The sequence below is a fragment of the Lepisosteus oculatus genome, chromosome 25 (genome assembly GCF_040954835.1).
Source record: "Lepisosteus oculatus isolate fLepOcu1 chromosome 25, fLepOcu1.hap2, whole genome shotgun sequence".
Classification (NCBI taxonomy): Eukaryota; Metazoa; Chordata; class Actinopteri; order Semionotiformes; family Lepisosteidae; genus Lepisosteus; species Lepisosteus oculatus.
This window is the reverse complement of record NC_090720.1, coordinates 7,536,913-7,546,951: the sequence shown is the minus strand read 5'-3', so window position 1 is coordinate 7,546,951 and position 10,039 is coordinate 7,536,913. Positions and strand designations below refer to the sequence as shown.

The 10,039-nt window shown below is 36.7% G+C and overlaps 1 protein-coding gene across 1 annotated transcript in view; it reads left to right on the top strand.

The window, feature by feature from the left end:
- Positions 1 to 4,333: 4,333 nt before the first annotated feature.
- The window catches only part of lactbl1b (lactamase, beta-like 1b), a 32,574-nt gene continuing 26,868 nt past the window's right edge, over positions 4,334 to 10,039 (top strand). The window contains exon 1 of the mRNA XM_069183880.1: positions 4,334 to 4,403. The gene's annotated coding sequence lies outside the window, so the exon portion shown is untranslated. The remainder of the gene's footprint in view (positions 4,404 to 10,039) is intronic.

Below are 10,039 nucleotides of genomic sequence, written 5' to 3'. Positions count from 1 at the left end.
AATCAGCATTTGCCAGTAGAATTATCATACTATACTCTATTATTTCTGAAATGTGCTGTAGAGTAATTCACCTCTAAACTACGACATAGGTTACTGTAACTACCATACTTCACATGTTGTTTGGTGTACCGAATTTAATGGTCACTTTTATATGAATCTTTTGTGATTTCACATGTTGCTTAACCTTTTAAACATGGGTCACTCATTTCCGTTTTAGGAATATCTTCCGAATTTTGCATTATGCCCAACAGCAGGTTGTTCCAGGTCCTGCTTATAAATATCCCTATACTGAATTGAAGTCACTTGACAGTAAAAGGAATTAAAATTTGTATTGATCTTTAAAGAAAGAAGGGAATCCGGTTCAATCATTAAGCTTTATCACCTTTAAAAGCTATTGAATAAAATCCAGACTATCCGTTTTTATTTTTGCTAATGTACTGTACTATTTGCAGAGTAAGGCAGTGATTGGACCTCTGGACTCTTGAAACACAAGGCTGTGGTTTTAAATACCAGGTGGAATGCTACTGCCATACGCTTGAGTAAGGTACCTTACACAGACTGCCCAACAATCCCAGCTTGGTAAATCTGTACAAACATTTGGTGTTAAAGGTAAGTAGCAGCTGAAACTTCTGTAAACAGGCTTGACTAAAAGAGCCAGCCAAAAGAATCAACGAAACACACATACTGCATAAAAATAAATTCCTCTTAGCTCTACATTTCAAAACTTGAACCTGAGTCTGATTCCCACCTCTGTCACCTCCATCCAGTCATAATCACCTGTCCTAGTGAGAGATGCAGCTACACTCACCTCATGAATGGGGTGTAAAGATAGATAACAGGTTATTCATAGTTTTTGTTTAGACCAATGACAAACAAAACCTATTTTTGATAATCCTATTAGTACAAGAGAAGAATCCTTCTTAAGCAACATAAGGTCACTCCTACAAAGAATGAGAGCTTGATTATACTGTACCTGGGGAAGGCTATACCTTAACTCAGTAGTACAGTACATGGGGGAAAAAAAACTCACTCAAATCACCAAGAAATGAAAAGTCCAAAACCAATACAATCTTTAAACTATGAATACCATCTTATCAGTACACAAAATAAAACTTATATTTGATGGTTTTTGCTGAAAGCATTTTAAATCCTAATCCTTCCTTTATTTGGGTAGCAAAGCCATTATACTCTGACAGCCCATTTCCCAGAGAGTATGAGGAAAACCCATGACAGGCAAGTAAGTAAGTTTTACAGTTGAAGTGAGGATTGAGTGAGGAAGATTCTGGAGTTTATTGCAGCCTCACAGTCCAATGTTGCTGGGGGGACCTACATTAGATTATTTCAGGTTTATTTAGTACTTATTCTGCTAAATGTTTTATAGTTTCTCCTGACTGGTTTGAAAACTATTGCTATTGTTTGTCACATGGAGTTTTGCAGTTTAGCGAAGAAAAAGTACAAAAGTACCTTGAACTTTCCGTCATGACCCATGACACTTTATTACACCACATGAACCCAAGATATCCAGAAAAATTAAGACTGGAACAAATGTGTATTCACCTAAAGAAGTGTATAATTAATTTGTAATTCAATAAAATGTGATCTACCTCTCAGCAGGACTCCCATCAGGCCTGACAAACTACGATGAAAAAGTTAACATAGAATGAGAGATTTATTAACAAAACTATTCACTATAGCCCAAAACAAATTGCTCCAAACTAAGCCAACACTCTCTACCTCTGATCCCTTTATATACCAAACTAATCTAAATCTACTCCAAGTGAAAAATGTGGCTCTCTAATTAATTCACCAATTAATTAATCAATATAAGACATGTGAACTTGTAGTATATAAAAATATAAGAGGCCTTGACGACCTAGTGATAAATCAGCTAAAACCATTATCCTCACTGCTGATGGCCTGCCACAATGCTGTTTAAAGGGGCTGGATACTTTTACAAAGCACGGTACAGTAGGTTTGAACTAATTCGAGTTCAGGAAACAAAAGGGATAATACCCAGACAACGCGCAGAGCATAGTTTTGCCCTTTTTAATCCCCCACAAGCATGATGCACTGCATGGATTGTAATTGGTCTCTTCCAGTTTCTAGAAATAAATACAATAAAGAAACACCAAATGCACACATACAGTTGCCATCTTGTTTTCAAGGGTTATCCACTCTGTGCTTTGCCGTGAAAATGAAAAAAGACTTTACTGTCAGAAATATCCTGTACATTCGGCTACTTTACAAGCTCGAGGACAAAAACAAGAAAAATATTTTGCTACAAAAAATTATTTAATTAAAAACAGAAGGTATAAAAATAATGATTACGCTGTAAAGGCAAAGTGTATATTCTTTGCTTCAAGAATATCTAAATTGCTGTATGTGGCTTAAAGATATTTAAGGATAATATTTGAGAAATAAAGGCAATAACTATTCTATCGTGTAATACAATGCAGAATATACTGTACATTTTTTTTATCCCATGTCATATTTTACTTGTATTTTTCTCAGAAAGTTTCATATTACAACATGCTTGTTTCTTTTGGTTTCTTTCTTTAAACTCTTAATTAATTGTTGTCACAAAATGTGTGTTTTTCACATAACATGTTTAGGTCACAGTCCTTTATTTTTTTTCCATTGTAGAATGTGTAGAATGCAGAATCACAGATATGAATGCCTTTGTCATCATATTTCTCCCCAGTGAAATTGGGTCTTTTGCAATTTGTGATGTGGTGACCAAGAACATGTTGGAAGGCGGATAGAAAGCAGTGACACCTCTCAGTTTGAAGTTCTTCATTTAATTCCAGGATGTGTGGAAAATATGAAAGTCGACCATCAAATACATTTTGTGTCCTGTTAGTGCTACTTTCGTGACTCAGTCAATATCCCATGTCAGAATCAATGCAAAGATCCTGCCAAGTTGTCAGGCTCTGATCTACAGTCCCATTACATAATATACTGTATGTGCCGATAGAAGTGGATCACACTGTCACATTTCTACCAGAGTGTTCTCAGTATCCCACATTTTTAAGTGGCATATGGATTTGCCTAATTTCATTTTTTGCTGTACTGCTTCCTTTAGCACTATCACTCTTCTTGCATTTAGTGTATTTAAGTCTACAGATTTAATTTTACTGTTCACACAAGCATGCATAAAATACTGGCATTCGAATACAAAATATCCACGCTCCACGGACAGATTGAGAAAGCAAGTTGCAAGTACGTGTTACTGACTGTAAACTTCCTTGTAGAACGAATCCTGATTACCCAAAGAATAAGATCCTATATCTCAGGGGGAAAAAAACAGCTTGGGCGTTACTTTGACCTGGCACTAACAGAGCACTAATGAATTTGACCGGTTCAGTTCTTCTCCATCATTGCAGAGCAGCTGAGTGACATCACATGCCGAAAAATAAGACGCTATATGTCGGGAACGAAAGCATCACAAATTTTACTTTCAGTGGCACAGAAGAGCACAAACTGAGCACATGCGTGGATACCACCAAGAGTTGGGAGTAGTTTTGTCATGTACACCTCTCATAGATATTAAATGGCGTAAAGGTGGAATCTTTTCTCTCGTAAAAGAGTAGTAAATAATATGAAATTTGGGAAGTTACCCTTTGAGCCCCAGAAGGCTTAACCAGTAAATGTGCTTCAGTGAGTGCAAGATGAGCTCTATGATCCTGTACCATTAGTTATCTGTGTGAACGATTCTTTAAGCAGAAATGCACAATTGTTTAGGATTATTCAGGCTTGAATCTTTCGGCATCCAATGAAACAGCAACCACTGCAACCTCCTGAGAAACTGCAGGCTTATAGTGACATGATGAAGCACATACTGTACTGTACCTCTCCTCTAATTTGTACTGAACCCCCTGCACTATGGTACAAAGCTTCTTGAATGTCAAAATTTACAAGATTAATAGACCAATTGGAAGAAAGAATGGTGGAGAAGAGCTACACATTCTCATTCTCCCTGTATGGGTACAAGGGTTGTAACTGTGACACAAAGACACAATTACCGATCCCAAATCCAGTAGGTACAGTATAACAAAAGTAATATTACTCACAAAAGCAAAGCTTTTAGTGAGCTTATGGTATTTCACCATTGTTTATCAAAATCACCTGAGTCAAATTTCAGCACCTCACAGCTTTCTTTATGGTTTTCTGCATTTAAAACTAAGCCCCGAGAGGTAGATCTAGCAGATTCGCCTGCATTTGTCATTATTTTTCTGCCTAGACAGATGTCACCGATGGTTCCAGAAGATAATCCTGTATTTTGGGCTTGGTACAAGTGGGATTGAACTGCTTGTACAATATTAACATCTGTCAGGCAACCACAGTCAAAACTGTACAGGGAAAGACAAAGCAGAGGATACTCCATAGCTCAGAAAGAACAGTTGGTAAGTAATGATGAGTCAAAGAAAACTTGAGTCTTTGTACTTAGCATTGTGGATAGTGGTACTGGGTGTTCTGATTTGAAGTGGTGTCACCTGGGGTTTTGAAAAATGTCTTTGATTTTGAGAAGTGTATGTTCTGTGGCATCAGCTGGTAGATATCAGGAGTTTAGATTCAGGTTTGCTCCATTAACAGAGCCATAGAGATTCTTCCTTGAATTTTGTAGATTTTTTGATTGAGTGTTTTGCATTGCAAATGGTGTTAAAATAGGGAGGAAAAATCACAATACTCACCTGATTTTATACCTCAAGAGTGTTTTAAATATCAAAACATTTTTCTCAAAGCTAATGTGGTAAATGTAAAATACTGCATGTATAAGTGAGAAGAATTCAAAATGTTTTCATGCTTTGATAATACCTGTATTAAGTGTATAGCATCAATCAATGATTCACTGTACATCACAGACTTTTAATTAATGTGAAATTAGGGACTGCATTATGCAGAGCTACAGTATTTGCACAAGAGGGACAAACAGTACTCCAGTCTACTGTAGGCAATAACATTGTGGGTATTTTATGCATTATACAACAATATTGCTTGAACATTTTAATTATTTTAATGATTTGCAAATTCTCATAAATCCTTTTAACATGAAGATGAATCTTATAACCACAGGAAATCAAATGCATTATTAGATGACCTTACCTGAAATCATTACCGCTATCTACAGTACTGTTTATAGCTTAAATATAGCATGTAATTCATATTGCAAAGGCTCATTATACTCTATATTTTAGAACAACTGCATATTAAGACATAGGTGCATTATTGTTTCTATATTAATAGAACAATTTGAAGAAAATATTGTTATATACAGTAAAACTGATGAGACACATGATGGTATAGTGTACTGTTTGATACGTTTTCGAGAAATGTAAATTACTAAAGCGAATAGTAAAACTAGTATTTTACATCTAACTCCAGACAAATGTTCCTCATTTTGATTTCCTCAATAGTGCATATTCAGGTAATACAGATAATACATGCTGAAATTGCACTATTACCTGTTTACAGGATTTGCTGATGTGGATGAGAGATGAGAAAACATTCAATATTATATTAAAATAATATGTATTCTGAAACCTAAAATATTATACCATGTACTGAATTATACTTTCCATGTTGCTTATTTATTTAATGTATTATCAATTTAACAGTGGATCAGATGAGATCCAAATCCAATCAAATTACAACACCGCAATCATTCCATGCCCTACAACCATTGCATAATCATTACACAATCTAAGTCTCTGATTTCACTGAGAAGACTAAATGAAAGATTATTGTCTAAAATCTGAGCTGCAATAAATAAGGACATTCTAATGGACATGCAGGGCATTACCAGTGTTATTTAAACAATTTATGCACTACAATTTTACATCTTTATGTAATGTAGAGTAGAAATTTCCTCTTTGGTTGTACATGTTTTACATATTGTTGTTGGTGCTGGTGGAGGTGTTGCTATACAAGATGATTTTTATTATGTTTAGTATGCAAAACTGATATTACTATACGTCTGCCCCACCCTTCCACAGAGGGGTGTGGTCATGCCCATCCTCGCTGTTCTCCAGTGGGGTGTGTCTCACTTTCAATGTTTGTAAAGGTTATGTATTCGCTCAGCCTTGATCGCCATGGAGATTGTGAAGCACGGCACCTGGCTTAAGTGAAAGATTTCACTAAAGCCAGGCACTCCAATTGCTGAGAGGGGACTAAAACGTGGATCCAACCCAAGCAGATGGTCCAGGGCTGCCTGGGAAATTGGCTCTGTCCTCTCAACCACTTCTCTGGAGGACTACCTGCCAGGAGGCCTCACCAACAGTGTAGACCTTGCTTGGTCTTTTGGAGGAAGCTGGAAAAGTGACACAGTGAGATGAACAAGTAATAGGTTTATTCCATGCTGAAAAAAGAAGAAAGAAAACACAACATTTTGGCTGTGACTTTGTGTTTTCTTTCTTCTCTTTTCAGCATGAAATAAACCTATTACTCGTTCCTTTGCAGCCTACGCATTCTGACGCAGCTACCCACCTGAACTGCAACAGTGAGATGAAGTCGCCGGATTGCCAAGGAGAGGCTGAATAGGGTTTAAACGCCCTGCATCAACTGTCTCCACGGTGATCAAGGCAGAGCGAAGGTGATGCCACATGCCACCGAAACTGCGACACGCCCTGCTGGAGAACAATGGGAGTAGGCATGACCACACCCTTCTGTGGAGGGGCAGGGCACCAACTGTTACGCTCATGAATCTATTTTTCATGAAAGCAAAAAGCTGATGAAAAATGGTATCATGAAAAGTCTGCATCTCAGCACCCCATGGACCAAATAATGTTTGGGAGGAAAGGAAATCCTGGACCCACGTCCTCTACCCAATCCTGCTGGAGTGTTTAATGTTTCTTACTTACTGTACATCTAGTATCCTTAAAAAACATTGGGCTGAACTACTGAACTTTTATTCAAGAGCCATATATTATGAATGACAGTATGCATTGTTAACTATTATCAGTGTAGGGATTCTGGTGTGAGCGTGCAATGAATTTTTTGAAGAGTCTGAAATACATGATGCGCCAGTACTGTATCTTTCTGCATACTAGAATTCTTTAAGACACTTTCTCCGATGTCCATGCTGTAAGTCTAGCTTTGTTGATTATAGTGAATACAGGTATTTTTTTATCTATAAGATTATTGAAAGAAAGATCTTTAAGCTAACCCACACGCCACCCATTGACAATTCAAAACAACAAATTTAGCGAGCCATTTCTCCAGTTTCTTCTGATGTGCCATTACTTCAGAGAGTACACAGAGAATGCTGCAGATCCTCGAGTCAAAAAAAGAACAAAGCCACAGTATATTCAGCATTAACCACATCAAATGAGGCAAATACAACTTAACAGTATCAGACATAATTACCACTAATTATGGACTTACATACAGATTTCATAATATTGCTTTAAATTAAAATAAGAAAATATAATTCAATTGCTTCTTAAATAATAGGCCCTAGCTGATTTGCTCTCTAAATAATTACAGTAATCAGAAATAACTCATGCAGGTAAAGTGCTTACAAATGTAAATTGAAGGCATAACATGTCATTAACTTCACGAACATTAGTTCATGAACTATTTGTTTTTAATGAGATTCCCCCACTGAACACAGGGCTGTAGATCACCCTCCTTTGTTAATTCTTCTCAGGCCATGAGCAGACAGAGGACAGGGTCCTGGATGGATTCACCTACTGTGTCTTGCAAGAGCATTCAGACCTTTGCACAGCTTTCACATGTTGTTGCCTTAAAAATTACAATCATGACACTCTGAGGGAGCAATTCACATTTATTACTGGCCCCTGTGAGGCCAATGGCGACTTCGAAAGAGTTCAATGCCTGTGATGGGAGAAAATGTCTATGGGTTATCAATAAATAGTCCAGACTCTCTGCACTAAGGGCCTATTTAGAAATGAAAAACCCATCCCCGACTCTACATGGGGTTTGCAACAACGTGATACTGCAAACATGTGGCATGACCCTCACAGCTGAGGGAAAATGGGGGGAGACAAGTACAGTCACATCTTAGAGAAAAAGCTGCTCCAGTCTGCTAAAGACAAAAAAAATCACCTTTCATCTCTTTTCAAATGACCAAAAGCCCAAGGCCAATGTTAGACAGGAGTGGCTTGAGAATAAGAATGTGAAAGTCCTTGACTGACCCAGTAAAGTGCTGACATTAATTAAGTCCATAAGTAATCACCAAGCAACTTGTGACAACTTGAACATAGCCAAAAAGACTTGTCTGCAATTACCAAAGGTACTTCTATTAGCTATTGTTTTTACTGGTCTTAATACAACATACTGTTTTTCAGTTGTTCTCTTTGGTTTTTATCTGACATTAACTGTAATATATGTTACTCATATATGTCTTCAAACTGTGCATTCAGGTTTTGAATGAAGTATTATGTTTAAAATAATGAGTATACATTAATGGGAAACCATAAGAATGGTCTGAATACTTTTGCAAGGGTACTATGTAGCCAACATCACATTGATCTATATGTAAGAAGACAAATGTAATCACTACATGTCATTTTCATTGGCTTTTTACTCTTGTTTATAAAATCTTAACACTCTCCATTCTTGCATAGCCTCAATACAAAGTGGTAGGCATCATTCAGAATCACGTAAACAGTCAGCTCTAATGATTATGCTATTGTGACCTTTTCCTGTAATTTCAGTTGTATTAGCCTTGCTTGTGTAAGGAACACACAATGAAGAAAACAAATACAAGAAATGCCAACAGTTTTTTTTTTTAGGTCTTTGGTATGTACTGTAGCTCTGAGGTGAAGAATATTTCTGCCAAGAGTCAAGCACACAGCCTCCATTTCATTTACCTGAAACAAAAAAAATTCAACTGTAATAAAAAAACACTTGGCCCACTGGCCTTTGAATGAGTAATTAATATCCCCCACAGTAATGCAGTTTTAATTAATTCCTTGTTTCCGATAGAATATGGAAATGTCCAAATGTCAAACAGAAACAAAAAGGCTCACAAAATTAATGCAGCAAAATATGCATATTGACGTATTGAAGTATAAAATGGGAAAACACAATGTGGTGGAATCCTGATTCTATCTGCTCTGGTACTATTATGCAGACGCTACAGTGTATAGTATCAACAATCTTAATACATAGATAATACATAAATACGTTTCATAATTGAAGAGGGCTTTTTAGGGTTACAAAAACACTGTCATAAAAGGAATTATAATCTTGTACAGTAAATATGCAGCCTTTAAAATAAGGCTTGTTTATGGTAATTCGGGAAACAATCTTTTCTGCAACTTGTTCTTTGTTTCCTAATTCTTCCAGCCAAGCAGGCAATACATGAATAAAAATATGTAATGCGAAAGGAGCCCCCTGATGTTTTCCTTTAATATTTAAATAATTGTCTTGCTTGACTGTACATTTCTCCTGTCCTTATAGAGCACAAAATAATTGCTGATTCAAATCAGAATGGATTTCTCTGAACACATCTGGCCTTGGGTTGACTGATCACTCGTCTTCTTTTTTTTTTTCATTTTCAGGTTTTGTTCATCTCCACTGCTCTTATGATTACCCTTTTATTTATTGAGCAGTGAGTGCACTCAGCTCAACAGGAACTCTTTAAAAGTAGATTGAACTGGGTAATCAGGCCCCTATCCCAGCAATCCATTCTGTTTATTGAGCGTTTCCAGCCAAGAAAGTCACCAGAAAAGATAAAATTCTAGTAGTATAACCTTGAAGACAATGGACAGGCTTTTCACAAATTTATTTTTTTCTTAGCAAGGAAAACCCAACACTCAATCAAAAGTAAGTCGTCTATCTGATTGTGGCACCGAAGATACTGAGTTGAATACACTTTAGAAAGTAAACAACAGAGCCTGTCGATCGAGTAATCAAGTCAAATATTTCAGATTGTTTAGACCAGTCTTTCACTGGTAAACAGTTCTAAAGGCTGACAGTCCCAAATGTCAAGCAGAAGATACTCCTTTGAAACTGTTCACATCCAAGTAATTGGCACAAGTCTCTTGTATTATTTATTAGTCTCAGAACATTTTAC